The sequence below is a fragment of the Ascaphus truei genome, chromosome 2 (assembly GCF_040206685.1).
Source record: "Ascaphus truei isolate aAscTru1 chromosome 2, aAscTru1.hap1, whole genome shotgun sequence".
In the NCBI taxonomy this organism is placed as follows: Eukaryota; Metazoa; Chordata; class Amphibia; order Anura; family Ascaphidae; genus Ascaphus; species Ascaphus truei.
Window position 1 is genome coordinate 213,449,916 of NC_134484.1, and position 16,504 is coordinate 213,466,419.

At 40.6% G+C, this 16,504-nt stretch overlaps 1 protein-coding gene and 1 non-coding gene across 6 annotated transcripts in view; both read left to right on the top strand.

Moving 5' to 3' along the window:
• The window catches only part of LOC142487140 (cadherin-10-like), a 636,808-nt gene that overhangs the window by 265,300 nt on the left and 355,004 nt on the right, over positions 1 to 16,504 (top strand). The window lies entirely within an intron of this gene.
• Positions 14,706 to 14,789, top strand: TRNAL-UAA (transfer RNA leucine (anticodon UAA)). The gene has a single exon. It is a non-coding gene; the product is annotated as a tRNA-Leu (tRNA).

The following is a 16,504-nucleotide window of genomic DNA, read 5'->3' on the forward strand; positions in this document are numbered from 1 at the left end:
AAAGTGCCTTCTCGCACCGCCACCGGCGGAAACAAAAAAACCGCCAGCCAAACTGGCGTTTTTTTTTAATCTCGCCACTTTCTGGCCCCTTTCTGAATACGGATAGGCTTTTTAGGTGGAAAAGTGGCGAGAAGTGCCTTTCCGCCGCTTACTGCATGAACCACATAGTCTTTGATTGTATGGTACTATATTGCACAAGACTCCTAATGAATCACGAAACCCTGGGAAAGGGGTTGGGGAGGGAGGGGGAGTAGGAGGGGAATGGGAGGAACTGTGAGGAGGGAAGGGGGGGGGAAAGGGAGGTGAGGGGACCAGGGAGAGCAAAAGAAAAAATCATAACTATCACAAAGCAAACTAAGTTTGAACGCGAAAAAGCAGATTGTGAGGCTAAACAAGTATATATTTGGCAAAAGGCAACATCTAAGACCAAGGGCAATTTTAATAAATCTAAGAATTACAATATGAAAAAAGCCAGCACAATTAAATCTATCCTCAAAACACCCAAAGACAGGACCCAATCTGGAGCCTCAGACAGTGATCATACAGCACATGCAGTTTCCTTTACTCTTTCAGAAAGTGATTTTTGTCTATCTTCTGGAGAAGAAAATGTAACTTCAATTGTAATGACAGATCCCAATAGAGTAGAGGGCTATAAAGCTATAAAGCTCCAAAAAACGGGGGAAGACAAGAAGAAGTAAAAGGAAAAACACATGGTTGAATGCCAGGCAAAAGATTAAAGATCTAGAGAAGGGAAATTGCAATGTGATTAACATTTCTAAATATGAAAGCAATCTGTGTTATATCTGGGACTTTCGTTTGCTCAGAACATACGATTCAATTTATTTTCCACAATGATGGATGTGTATTGTTTTATTCGCAAATGAACCCTTAAACGCTTTTTTTCTACCAGGAGTGTACAATCTGCAAACAATGTTACTGTCCCCTTGTTTGACATTAATCATGCTCAGTCTCTATCACTAGATTTCAGAGACGTGTTTTCAGCAAGATTTAACAGATCTTTTCAATGAGAATTACAGCACTGCCTATGATCCTTCTGAATTTCTAGGAAGACAAGATTCAGGTTTCAAAACCAAATCTAAGTTCAATCCCTCATATATCAAGGGACAATTTATTGATACCTTCCAAAAGGCGGTGGAACATGATCTGTTACTTCTGGCTGGAGACATTAGAGTGAGGGATATAGAGTTTCATGGACACAAACATGGCAACATTACTGTCTCACAGAGAGAAGCTATCAACACATTGTCATCAAACAGTCAGATTGTCATTAAAGAAGCAGACAAGGGGGGTGCCACGGTTGTCCTGGATAGAGACTTTTACATTTCTGAGGCATTAAGACAACTGGGGGACATGGAAGCGTATAGTACCCTGGCATGCGACCCTACCATTTCCTTTCAACAAGAATTTGGTGAACTTTTGGTTGAGGGAGAAATGTTACATGTTTTGTCTTCCGCCGAAAGGGACTTCCTCACCCTTCATACCCCTTTTTCACCACTTGCCCAAAATTCACAAGACATTCATCACACCCCCAGGTAGACCCATTATTTCTAGTATTGGCACCCTGGGTGAATATCTCTCACAGTACATTGATCACTTCCTTCAACCATTAGTGCACAATTTACCTTTTAATGTTATGGACACCAAGCACATTTTATCACTCCTTGCACCTTTCACTTGGCATATCTTATTTATGGGTCACTCTTGATGTAGCCTCTCTCTACAACATCATTCATCACAAGCATGGCATTACAGCCACCAGGTTTTTTCTAGAATCACAATCTAATTTATCCCTTGCACATATTGCTTTCATTCTGGATAGTATCCGTTTTCCCCTCACGCATAATTACTTCACATTCAACCAGCTTTTTTATCTCCAAACATGTGGGACTGCCATGGGGACATCCTTTGCCCCATCCTATGCCAACCTTTTCATGGGTTGGTGGGAGGCCTCCCATGTGTTTGGAGATAATAATCATTTCAGGCACAATATTGTGTTTTACAAACACTATATTGATGACCTGTTGATGGTCTGTAGTGGTGGGGAAGTCGATTTGCTCAAATTCTTTGATTATCTGTCAGATAATCAACTGAACCTGAAGTTCACACATAATTATCATATAAATAAGATACAATTTCTAGATCTTAAATTATATGTGGATAATTCCAAATGCATTCAATCTGACATATTCCATAAAGAAAATGCAAGGACACATTATTACATCCTGACAGTTGTCATTCCCGCCCCCTGATCAGGAAAATTGTGAGCAGTGTTGGAAGAGGGTGGAGCTATAGGGGTACTCTCAGAATCAGGTTCATTGTTGTGGTTTGGGTTGCGTTTCGCTAATAATTTAGTAGCACATCCCACAAAGTAATCATTGAATGCATTTGCAATGTCAGTGGCATTTGTCAGAGTAATGCCCTCCTTAGAGATATTACTTGGTTGTTGATAATTTTCCAGAAGTTAGCTGGGTTTGATGTATTCTGGTGTAGATTGTTATGCTTTTGCGTGTCTTGTTTGCCTTGTGCACATATTCCGGAGGTATCTGTAGTGATTAAGATCCTTGGTAGTGCCAGTTACTTTGTAGCTTTTCACAAGGCATCCCAAAAATGGTAGAGTGCTATACGGTCAGTTGTAACCCACGGAAGGTGGGCCCCTGTACTCTTATTCTACATAGTGGAGCATGGGTATCACAGAGTTTTAAGAACTCGGATTGAAATAGTCGAACGCAGAATCAGGGTCGGGAATTAAGTCGATTCTGTACCAAGGGCAGTTGGTAAGGTCTGCCAGAAACTGTTTTGGGTTAAAATGTTCTAGTGAGGAGAACTTTAGGTCTTTATTGGGGTGGTTTAATTTTCCTTACACAGTACTATACATTATTGCATGGTCACTGAAAATGTCTGGAAGGATGCCAGAGGATTGGATTCTGCTTGGATTTGGGAGAGAATCCAGTCTAGCAAAGAATGGTTGTGAGATTTTAGGTTTGTCTGTTTAATTTTGGACAGGGGCAGCCAAACTGTGGCCTGTGGTCCTCTGTATTTCTAATGGATTATGTGATACCTGGGTCCAGACACTCCCCAGCTTGAAGTTGGGCGTGCCTGGAAGTCTGAGGTCTCTCCCCTCACTCCAAGATAACATTCTTTTTGGGGGTGGGAATTGTGTGAGAGAGAAGGGGGGAATTAGAGAGGTGTGGGTCCAGTGAATGTAGGGGGGTGGGGCAGTAGGACAGTGGCCTGTCAAGAAATTTACAACAGTAATTGTAGCTATGTACTGCTGCGGCCAAGTTTATTCGAGCATTTGCCCGTTCTTGGCCGCAGCAGTATCCTGGCGCGCGCCGCAGGGTGACGGGCGCGCGCCGAAGCAGCGGAAGAGCGCCCTCCGATCGGGGCGCTCTCCCTACCGCTGCCGGGTCCGCCGGGTCCCCCGGAACCCCCTGCCGCCGTCCCGCGATCGCGGGACACCAGGGCTCCCTCGGGGAGCCCTGGACGCGCGTGCAGGGGGCGCTGGCACCCGATGATGCGTGACGGCGCATCGGTGATGCGCGGCACGCTGAGGGAGTGCGGCTCGCAAGCCGGGACATTTCCCGGCTTGCGGAATGAGCCGCACTCGGATAAACTGTGTCGGCAGTGTGTAGGTGTTGCAAAACTTACTGTCCTAGTGACCGAAGAGAAAAATGCAGAAACATGTGGCCTGACCGTGACCCCTCCGCAGACACAAACAGCAAGGCTTGACAGCAAAATAAGCATCATGATGGGGAGGCTGCAGTATATGTCCATATGTGGACATCTACATCATAAAAAGGGCTGGACAGGACATGTAAAACTGTCTGGCCCCCTTGGTGATGTATATAACCAAATATGGCCATATAGCCTCCTCCGCATGATGTAGAGAACATATTTGGGGAATCTAATTCATCCAAGGGCAAATAATAAAGCCCTTCATCTTACCAGGCAGAGCGATAGAGACACAGCTGCAGATGGTTGCAGGTGGCTGCACAGTTCACTGGAAGGTGAGTATCATATTTTTCTCCCTGCAGATTGCAGATTAGCACTGTGGGGTTCCATTCAGAAGTTTTCAATCTTGCAGATATATTCCTGGGCTGATTACAGTTCTCGGGCAGCAAGAGCTACAGCCGCACTGTAGCCGCACTGCAGCCGCTACTGCACAATGCAAATCACGGCATAGAGGACAGTAAGACTTGCTACATCTTTACAAACAATATAACGCTGTAAGTTATGGTCACCTGATTAATGTATTTTTGTTAGATGCAATTTTATGCTAATTATGCAGTAGTTACTCCAAGTGATGACTGCACACTAAGTTACCACTTATTTGTAAATAGTTAAAATTTATTTTAAAAAATATATATATTTAGCATAAAAAAAATGTATATTGCAGAATTTAAAGGGAGGCATATGAATATAAACCAAAAAAGAACAAGAGGGTAAGATAATGATCATATAGATAATTGACATATCATTATCAAGTTTGAACAACAGATCAACTCAGATATACCGTACTGTAGTACAAGCAAGTGATTTTTTTAAAAATACTTGATGAAGTATCCAAAATTGCAGTCATAATGATTGACTACTGATTGAGCCATCTGTGCTGAAGCAAGGACTGATTGAGGCCCTTGTGCTTTAAAATATTTAAGTATAGGAAATCTTAACATAAGAGGGGAATCTGAAAAGATATAAACATTTTCTATTGACGCCAGGGATCCCATACATTGTAAATATTTTTGAGGATTTTTTTAAATCGCTGTTTGTAAAATGGAGAGGGATCATATAGGGATCATATATTTGAAGACAGTAGTTGGTTCTCCATATGGATAGAAATATATATTATATGTGTACAATATATTTCTATATTTCAAACTTCATATTGAGATATGTGATGGGGAAGGGGTAACCAAGCTCACTAATAAAGGTTAAGTAAGCCCTTTTGGTTACCTCATCCATTTATTGGGGTTAGGGATTGTCAGCTCCTGAGCCCAGTGATTATACATGCATTGTGAAAAATTAGGCGATAATAAAGAATGTATGTGTGTTTACCTTTCCAGGAGTGCCAGTAAGCAGAGACTGCTGGGCTATGAGTTTCAAGGGGGGTTTGGTGGAGAAAGCGTTGTCAGAATGTGTCTAGGTAGTCGGGGTCCAGAGTTGCTGGATACCCCAAAAATGTGGCTGAGAATGAGGTCAGATTCCCGGATACATATGGACACATTGTCCTGGCAAAATCTCCCCTTGAAAATGCTTGCGCGACACACTGCTAGAATTCCCTGTTTCAACACAGACCAGAAAGGTAAATGGGGCATAGGGATGTTAGGTATCCATGGAATGGTCAAAGGGTCCCAAGGTTATGAGGGATTAAAGGGAAACCTAGTTAATGCCCAGGTCACCCAGAACCCAGTATAGAGGTTCTGGGGTGCTCCAACCATAGATAAGTTTGTGAGGAGTTTTAAAGGCTAAGTCTAGTTATAGTGTGTGGGGAATATAGTGTGTGGGGAATATGGCTAGTAAGAAATAAAGTGCAGCTTCTTATTCTATTCCCCATAACCAGAAGACATAGGAAAAGCTAAAATGTATATTTTATTAAACACAGTGTTTTAAAATGCATATGTGCTTGTACACGGTATAATGAGCTGGGTCTTTCCGGACCGATGTTCTGAGTGAGTCAATAGGCTACGAGCTTGGTGCCAGCGTGTCTACTCAGACATCAGACATGAAAGCCACAGAGGATGTCAGAGGTGTGAAGAACATTTGGGAAGGGGGTTTAGGCTTGAGAACCCACGTCCTGGGGGTGAATGGAGGTCCTCGAGGCTACCATTTGCCCCACCAGACTGTGAGGAGAATAAATCAGCAGGTGGCTTCTGGATACCAAGTGGCTAAGGTGGCAAGCTTGCGCATGCCCTTGGCTAATTCAGAAGATCCTCTTGCCCGGCTTCAGAAGACTGACATCGCTCTGATTGGTTGGTTTTAAAGTTCCCAAACTGGGATTGGCTGTAGTATTTCATGAGTATTTCATACTATAAAAGTCCCTTAGCCAATTCGGTGATCAGATTCTAAGCGCCAGTACAGCAGCTGCAAATTTGAATGTACCATAAGATGCTCTCGGAGAAGTAGCAGCGAGCCGTCTTCAGAAATGTCAGGTCAAAATATTTCTCAACCAATTTCTCAAAAAGGAACATAGTGGTTGCGGCTAAGATCGCAAGCCAAATTTAGATCCAGGATGTTTGGAGCTAACTCCTGGTGAAGTGATTTCATGACCTAAGGAGGAAAGAGAGTGGCAGCAGGAACTTCATGCCGATTTGAGTTCCAGGACATTTCGGTCTGATGCAGCGGCCGTTATTCGAACAGTTAACGCGGTGTGTATATCGTAATACCCATTCGATGACGCGCAATTTCATCTAATCGTGCCGCGTTAAACAAGCGGTTTGATTATCGTTTTGTCCGGATTAGAAAATGACATTTTAACGTGTTCTGCAATACCGTCGAGAAACTTAAGTGGGCAATCGCAAGTTGTTGTCATCAAAATCCAATAGCAATTCTATGTCACGATTAACATGTTGGCTGAAATCGCTGAGCTGCCTGTCACGCATGCGCAAATTCCAAAGCCCTTCTACTGTAAGCTGTCACATTTCATTCATGTCTGCAATACTGTAGTCCAGTAGAATCAAATCATTAATAATAGACTTCACGCTTATTGTTTTCTACATGACTTTCCTTGGTTAAGGTGAACTGCTTATTAAAAAAAAAATCTTAATGCCTTTCCGACCAAACATTATACTGTATGTTTTGATACTTTACTGTATGAAGCTGATTCGTAATGCTGCAGCCCATTAACAGAGTGAACCAGGGTTCGATTCTTGCCTCAGATGTTTTTTTTTTTCAGATGTTTTTTTTTTTCAGCTGTTTTTTTTTTTTAATTTTATTTTCATTTTATTTCCACTTTAGTGCAAATAGCCGAGCGACTTTTTACAGTACACTCGAGTGCGAATAGCAAAGCAGCTATGGTTTTTTTTATTTGCTTGTGTGGGGAGCAAAACATTATGATGTCCTGTTGAGAATATGTCTTTGAACTACAGCTTGGAACTTCATACAGCTAGCACAGCTCGCACCCCCTCCGTCCCCCTGCACACACACGGCTCAAGGATTTCAACCTCTTATTAACACTTCTGACAAACCACCCATTTTCAAATGCTTTGCTTTGTGGTTGCATTAATCTTCCCGAGCCTGCTCTCACCGTTCTGCGCCTGCGTGTAATTCTCTTTGGTTGGGACCTGGGACCTTCTTCATTATTAATGCGCATGTGTGTATAACTTCCCATTCATTTGGAAGTTAGTTCAAGTTTTAAAAATATATACTGTACTGTATGCCGTGTATTTTTTTTTGTTTTTGTTATCGCCATGGCTTGCCTACTAGCAAGTATGGATATTCTGAGATTCAAGTTTTACAAATGCAGTATATATTTTTTGGGGTTATCACCATGGGCTTGCATACTGTAGCAATTATGGATATTATGAGAATCAAACAGTACTGTTGCTTTTTAATCCCACACTAATCATGTACGTTCTTTCAGAGGTGGGTGGCATACTGTAGTACTGGATTTTTTTATTTGGGGGTGTGGGGAGCAAAACATTATGATGAGTGTGGGGAGCAAAACATTATGATGACCTGTTGAGAATATGTCTTTGAACTACAGCTGGGAACTTCATACAGCTAGCACAGCTCGCACCCCCCCCCCCCCGCACACACACGGCTCAAGGATTTCAACCTCTTATCAGCACCTCTGACAAACCATGCCACGCATGCGCGCCATAAGCCCTTCAAAGCTTCTTCTATTGTGCTGTGCCAAGTCATCTTGGAGTTCACCACTTATCAAAAACATAACACCCTCCCCCCCACAGAGCTGTTAATAAGATGATCACTAGTAATAAGATTAACATGTTGTGTGAGATACAGGCCTAGCTAAGAAAGCCCTTCTAAAACTGCTATTGTACAGTACTGTAATGAAACAAGTAAACTCGAAGTTCAAAGCTTATCAACAACACAACAACAGAGCCCTCCAACAGAGCCATTAACGTAAATGTACTGTTGCGTGATTATCATGAGATGGGCAGAAGACATGTTGGATAATCCTTAATGCAGGAAAATAGTATTTTTCTATAGAATTTTATTGCATTATTAACAGAAATGATTGATTAAACATTAAAAATATAATCATTTTTATAAAGCATTTTTTGTTTTTATATATATTTTTTCATAAACTAATGTGAAGTGCAATGCTTTGTTTCTTGAACTGTTCATAAGAATTTCAGGTCTGCAAGAGGGGTTTAAAAAATATATTTTATTTTTTAATGCATAATACAGTAGAAAAATACAATACAGCAACTCTTGTCGTTCTCTTCTGAATGGCATTGCGAGATGGGGAGAGAGGGGGCTGCAGCTCTGAAAATACAGTATTGCAAAAGATTTTTTTAAATACATTTTTTTTTGGCAAACACAAATTTCTATACAGTAACTACTGAGAGAGGCGGGAGAGGGGGGGGTTGTGTAAGATACAGGCTGGTTTGTACATGAACACCGTACTATTATCTTACACACACCCCTACCCTTCCTTGCTTGCGGCAGTTCTGAAAATGAAAAGAAACAATAAATACAGACATGGTTATTTTAAGGCCATACTTACCTGTATCATACTTACCTGTGCCTTATTACTTTCCCGAGGCCTGGCCATTACGTTCTATAACAAAAGGCAACACAGTCGCAATATGATAAATATATTTATTACATCTGGCTACGGTGAGTATATTGTTCCAGAAATTCATTATCCCCTTTTCCAATTCTTCCTTTTTGGACGGTTTCCACACTTTTCTGATATAATCCTTCAAATCATGCAATACCATTTCGATGGGATTAAAATCTGGTGATCTGTAATACAGTAGGAGGGGAGAAAAAAGGTGAATTACATAAGGAGATATACAGTAAACTATTAAAACAATGAGGAAAGGTTACCCAACTTACTCTGCTGGAGTCTTAACCCAGTTGATACCGCTGGCAAGAATGTGAGCCGTCGACGCTGTGTGTTTCGGATCATTGTCCTGGAAGAACCGGTGACCAGATGGGAAATCATTCTTTATGTATTCAGCAACCTGTGTAATTATGTGATCTTGGAAGAACGCTTTATTCATGATTCCTGGAAACAAGAAAAAAAATGTAACATTAGGGTACAAAATACTGAATACAGTGCAGCTGTCCAGTGCGTAAGGCCATTATTTTACCCTCAAAGATAATGATGCATCCTGGTCCTTGTCTAGAGATGGCACCCCACACATGCATCTTAACTGGGTGCTTGGGACACGGTTTCAGAAATAGGCATCCTTTTTTGTAGAATCCAAAAAAACAACCTTCTCAAGCGCTACAGTTGTCTCATCTGTAAAGATGACATAATTGAAAGTTTCGCCACTTTCAATCCATGCCTTTGCCTAGTCCACTCTTTTTATTTTGTTGGCTTCCCTTATCATAGGATACGCTCTGTAATGACAAGGAAAAATGTTAGAGCCACAAAATGCTGGACATACAGTACAGTATGATACTGTATAAGGAGGGAGCCTAACATAAAAAAAGAGGGTATGGGTGACGTACTGTATAGTGTACTTACTTAAAACGCCCATATTTCCATCCCAATTTCCATCTCATCAACCTGATACTGGTCTCTGATGCTTTTATTTTGTGAGTAGCCTCTAGTGCATTCTTTACCCTTGTGGTACACGTCTCATCATTCGCATCACTCATTTGGTCCACTAGAAGAGTGTTCGCCCTAATGTGTAAAGAAAACAAGAACAATTTGTTACAGTAGGCAAATTAAGCATCCCAATAGCGCACAGATTTATTATTGTCTGATGTTGCTGCTGCACTTATTGTACTGTGAGTACACTTTGGGCGCTACAGTATACAGTATGAATATATTAAATAAATAGCCCCTAAGTAGTAGGGAGGCATACTATACTTATGTCAAACTTTTTTTGACAGGTGCCACGCCCCCTTTTGGCCTAAGCCCCGCCCCCTTTTGGCCATAAACCCGGCACATGTCCCACCCCTTCCGCATCCGGTCCCGCCCCTTCCGTATCCGCCCCCGCCCCCTTCGCCAATTTTTTTGCGTTTGATGCCCCCTACGCCAAAAAACGCGGTTGACGCCCCCTACGCCAAAAAAACGCGGTTGACACCCCCCTGAGCCAATTTTTTATTATGATGTGTATTTTTATTCTTTTTTTTGTGATTGGTGCGTACTGTTGACGTAGATTGGAGGGGCGTATACATACGCGGGGCATGTCCGGGCATGTTTATAGGCGTTTGGGGCATGCCTGAACATGTTTTTTTTCATACGGGGGCAAGTCTGGACATGTTTATTCTGAAATAACGCAGTGCGCATGTCAGAAAATTTCAAAAGACGATGAAAAGGGGGCATAGCATTTTTTTAAATTCAGACTTTAAGAGAATAAACTCTTTTTATATATTTTTTATTTGTATAGAGTCTGTACGTGTGTTAGCCACAACAGGGCTACATAAAAATAAAAACGCACAATTGTATAAGAGTCAAAAATATTTATTTTATTTTTAAACGCTACAACCGTTTCAAGCAGGAAATAATTACAAGTCGTATTTACAAGTAAAATGTAAATAAGGCATTTCAAAAGACGACATTTTTTTTAAATTCAGACAGAATATTGCTTTATGAGCATAATCTCTTTTTATATATTTTTTATTTGTATAGAGTCTGTACATGTGTTAGCCGTAACAGGTATACATAAAATAAAAAATAAAAGCACAATTGTAAAAGAGTCAAAAATATTTATTTTATTTTTAAAAGCTACAGGTTCAAGCATTAATTAATTACAAGGCGTATTTACAAGTAAAAAAAAAAAAAGTAAATAAGGCATTTCAAAAGACTTTGAATTGCGGAGGGATAGCATTTGAATTAACTTCCTCACTAGCAGAGGGATGTGAGGACACAATGACAAGCTAGACACAGTCGTTGTTAATTGAGAACAGATGTGCCCTGTGAACATCCTCATTGACAGAGGTAAATAAGGCATTTCAAAAGACTTTGAATTGCTTTGAAATGCGGGGGGGGGGGGGGGATAGCATTTGAATCAGCATCCTCATTGACAGAGGGGGGTCTCAATGACAGGCCAGACAAACACTTGAGGTGTTAAAAGGCTAACCTGTGTGATGTCTTATGTGAGTTTCAACAGGATATCAGTAACGCTTTAAACATAGGCTGAAAGCACCATGGAAACATTATATTGTTTTTTATGAAACACTATTAAAAAATGCACAGCCATACAAGCTCAAAAAAAACGGATGCACAATTACGAAAAATATATGACACGCCGAAAACGCCGGGGTCCTTTGACGGCATACAGAGTTTAAATAATGCAGCACAAAAATACGGTATTTCAAATGCAACGGTCAAAAATTATCTTTCAGATCAAGATGTCTATTCGTTATACAAACCAGCGCGAAATTTTTTCAAAAGGAATATGATTTTCGTTTCTAATGTGTATTCCCTGTGGCAGGCAGACCTCGTATCAATGATTGATTTTGCCAAGTGTAATGACGGCTACCGATATATTCTGACGGTTATTGATATTTTGTCAAAATACGCCTGGGCGAAATTGTTGCAAAATAAAACCGGGTTAAGCATCGCTACTGCGTTACAGGATATTTTCTTAGAGGGACGCGTGCCTCAAAAGTCACAAACTGACGGGGGTAAAAAATTCTTGAATAAGAATGTTAATTTACTGCTCAAAAAATATGGCGTTATCAGTTTCATCTCCGGCAACTCAGTAAAATCCGCTGTTGTTGAGCGCTTTAATAGGACATTAAAAACGAAAATGTTGCGCTTTTTCACAGCTCATAATATGCACTGGTACAGCGATGTGTTATCAGACTTAATATACAGCTATAACCACAAGCCACATCGCACCATTAAGTGTGCGCCAAAGGATGTAACACAAGCGAATTCTCTCACCGTATGGAATACTATTTATAGGTCACATGTGAGTTCTAAAAAAATTAAGCCACTTTTAAAAATTGGAGACCACGTTCGGATATCAAAGTATAAAGACGTTTTTACAAAGGGTTATGAACAGTGTTTTACAGATTAAATATTTATTATTGCTGATGTACGCACGAAAGGCGTAAAACCTCTGTATAAGCTTACAAATAGCGCTGGTGAGGCCATAGAAGGCTCATTCTACGCTGAAGAGATACAAAAAATACCAAAGAATTTAAATCGCGTTTAAAAAATTGAGAAGATATTAAAACAAAAAAGCGTAAGGCGTAAAATCGTCTACTACGTTAAATGGTGGGGATACCCTACAAAATTCAACAGCTGGATAGAAAAAGCACAACTAAATCGTTTGTAAAAATACGTCGCCATGGAGGATATTGCCTTTTATGTAACGTTGCCTAGTAATGCGTCAAACGAAACGTTCCCCCAAAATGACATTTCTAATTATACGACAAAACTAGCCAAGCCCATTATTTTAAAAGGTGAATGGGAGGTTGCTTTAACAGAAATACAGTATCCGCATACTTGGAATGCATTTGAAAACGTGGACGGTAACGTATCTGTAACACAACTAAGTCCGCAGATATGGAACGCGGCGCCAGACAGCACAATACATGTATCACCGCTAAACGCAATTAAATCAAATTTCATGGTAAAATAGGGGTAATATAGTGATATTAATGAATTGGTTAGGTCTATTAATGAGGCGATGGCCATCAGCAAAGTGAAATTGAAATATGACGACTTTGAAAGAACAGTATCTGTTGTGGGCACACAACGCTTTACAGCCTCAGAGCGTATGATGAACATTCTAGGCCTGGATTCTAATAATATCGATAAAATTGAAAAAAGGGCTAAAATATGTGCAGATATAAAAAACGGCTTTTATACAATATTTGTTTATACCGAGATCATTATGCATCAACGCGTAGGGCACAGTTTTGTCCCACTACTGCGTACCATTGAAATCACCGGCAATAATAATGATATTATTACGCAGCGCTACATGATACCTGATTACATACCTGTCAGTAAATATCACATCGACTGCATTACAATCGAGATAAAGAATGACCAAAATAAGAACGTCTCATTCAAGTACGGGAAGTCCATTGTAAAACTACACTTTCGTCTGCGCAAAGGCTCTTTGTATTGAAGGGGCCGGCAACATGGTGGCTGTTAAAAATTATGGAGAACCACAGGTTTACAGTATGTGCTATAGGGCACAAGCGGGAAATGGCTTACAGGGTTTTCATGGGAGCCCTTATATGTACGGTCGTGGATTAGCAGGCGTTTTCCGCAGTCTGTTTAGGCGGGCGGTGCCGTTATTCAGACGCGGCTTTGATATTGTAAAACCTCATGTAAAAACTGCAGCACTAAATATCGCAAGAGACGTTGAAGGGCAAGTTTCAACCGCGGTGACGAATAAAATGGGCTGTGCAGCACAAGATGGGTCCGGTCTCGTGTACATCAGTAGAAGCAGTGCAAAAGGCAAACGCAAGCGCAGCGTTGCATTCTCACCCAGCACAACCCGTTATCAAAACAAAAAGAACAGTCGCAACGTCAGAAAGAAGAAAAAAACCTCACGACGGAACTTAAATGACATCTTTTGATTCATTTGACAAGAAAAAAAAAAGTTATTTCATCATGGCGTTTATTCACACCTACTCCATAGAATGCGCTAAATCTGAACTGGATATCTTTGAAATACAGCCTACACAGACGAGCATAGAAAAAAGTCTGTATGTGGAAATACAGCCGTTGGCCGCCCTTTCAGAAACGGCTCCGTTGGAATTTTATATCGCTGGCAGCGGGGAACATTATTTCGACCTCAATAAAACTTTGATTTACATTACGTGTAAGATCGTCAAACAGGACAATACACCGATTGCTGATGGAGCACGCGTGAGTCTAATCAATTATCCGATAGCAACGCTTTTCAATCAGTTAGATGTTACTTTGGGGGACAGACTCATATCGCAATCCAATAATCTGTATGCATATCGGGCGTATATTGAAACAATTCTGAACTATAGCGCTAATGCATTATCCACGCAGTTTACCACCGGCTTATTTTACAAGGATACAGCGGGGCAACACCAAACCCGCACAGTGGGGGGTGATAACCAGGGCTTTAAAAAAGCGTTCCCAAATGACAAAGCGTGGTAAAGCCATTGAATTACTAGGCCATCTACATAGCGATATATTTTTTCAAGAGAAGCTTATACTGAACGGTCTGGACTTAAAAATTAAACCCCTAGAAATAAAGATACATTTTTTTTAATGTCTGCTGAAGCTGAGCCGTTTAAGATTCAAATTCTAAACGCATCGCTGTGTGTGTATTTTTTATTCTTTTTTTTGTGATTGGTGCGTACTGTTGACATAGATTGGAGGGGGCGTATACATACGCGGGGCATGTCCGGGCATGTTTATAGGCGTTTGGGGCATGCCCGAACATTTTTTTTTTCATACGGGGCAAGTCTGAACATGTTTATTCTGAAATAACGCAGTGCGCATGTCAGAAAATTTCAAAAGACGATGAAAAGGGGGCATAGCATTTTTTTTAATTCAGACAGAATACTGCTTTAAGAGGCTAATCCCATCATGTGTCAGGGTGGCCGAGTGGTTTAAGGCGTTGGACTTAAGATCCAATGGACGTATGTCCGCGTGGGTTCGAATCCCTCCCCAGACATAATCTTTTTATATATTTTTTATTTGTATAGAGTCTGTACGTGTGTTAGCCGCAACAGGGCTACATAAAAATAAAAAGCACAATTGTATAATAGTTAAAAATTGCTTATTTTATTTTTAAAAGATACAACAGTTTTCAAGCAGGAAATAATTACATGTCGTATTTACAATTAAAAAAGTAAATAAGGTATTAACGGCAGTTAAGGCATTAATAGACTAAATACATCTAGAGTCGTTAGGTTAGTACGATACATAGTATAGAGGGACAGCAATACAATGTCTTATTTACAGTGGAATTTTTTTTTTTACAGCTTATTTACAGTTTCAACCAGTCAGCCGACGGCGTTAATAGACTACCCCTCCTCTTGTTTAGTAAATACCCCGGTGGTGATGTTAAGCCAGGGGCACTTAAAGAACTGTAACGCAAATCAGAGGTTCTTTTCTGAAGTGGTAAAAGGGTTGATGAAGGAGGGGGCGTTGTATCGGGGGCCCGTATTTTTAAGCGATCCAGGCTTTCTCTATTTGTCGCATTACCCACAACCGATGAGGGGATATTCAGTTCAGCCATCGCAGACAGAAAAGGGCTCCATCCCTGTGGTATTTTACGCTTTGTAACAGTGTGACTTTGTGTAACACCGCGTACCAAATCCAGTAAATTAGAGCCTGGTATAACCTGTTTTTTATAAATAAATTCCCCTTTGTCATTCCAGCTTGTAATATGTTTAGCCTGAAACATTTTACTGAGCAATAACTCTGCATTTTTTTGAAGCGGACATTCACATTAGTAACAACCTCACGAATCAGATTGTCAGTCATATCTGCTGAGACAATATCCTGGAAGTGTAAAGGGTGAGAGGCTGTTTCATCAGTAGGCATTAAAAGCGTTATGCGGTTCTTCTCCCCTTCGCTCTGTTTAGCATGCACCAAGTATTTCTGCAGTACAGTAGTGTATCTTTTTATCTTTTCATCCTCTGATAAATTATTGCTATTTAAGATCGCATTAATTTCTGTATCTAGGCGAAGCATGGCAACTTCACGTATGTCGATCTCTCGCTGAGGGGGACGCTGTAAACGATCCATATCTTGTTTGGAGACCAGGTACATTTTCTCAGCATATTCCATTAGCGGTTAGTGAGAAGGCCAGTCAGCAGCGGTATAGCAAAACACAAAAGAGAGCCAATAAAGCCACCGGATTGCTTCACCAGGCGTTTCTTTTTTACAATTGTAAATTTCTCATTGCTCAGCTTTTTTATAATTTTACGCCACTTTTTAAGTATGCCAATTTGCCGCTTTGATAAAGGTATTTTACCTTTTAGAGCATTGAGGGCTATCTCGCATATGACTAAATCATTAGACGCTGAACACAGAATAACTTTTCTTTGCTTTGGTGAAGCCCTTATTAATACTTTTAAAGTATGCCAATTGCGGCGTAGTCGGTTAGAAATGTTTACAACAGCGGTGCAGCTAAAAGTAATGACAATTTACAGATAATTATCTCTTTTTAGAACTGTTTTTTTTAAAAACATAGACTGTGGGGTTGTCAGGCGGAAAGATACCGGTTCTTAAGCGGTACTCATCAGGGGTCCTGGCTCTTAAATCTACTAATAAAAAACCATAGGGGACACGTGTGGCATCTTCAAAAGCCTCTAAAAAGAAGTGTGATTTACCAGGATACATTTGACGCGCTAAGGTGTTAATTTGTAATTTATCCCTAGG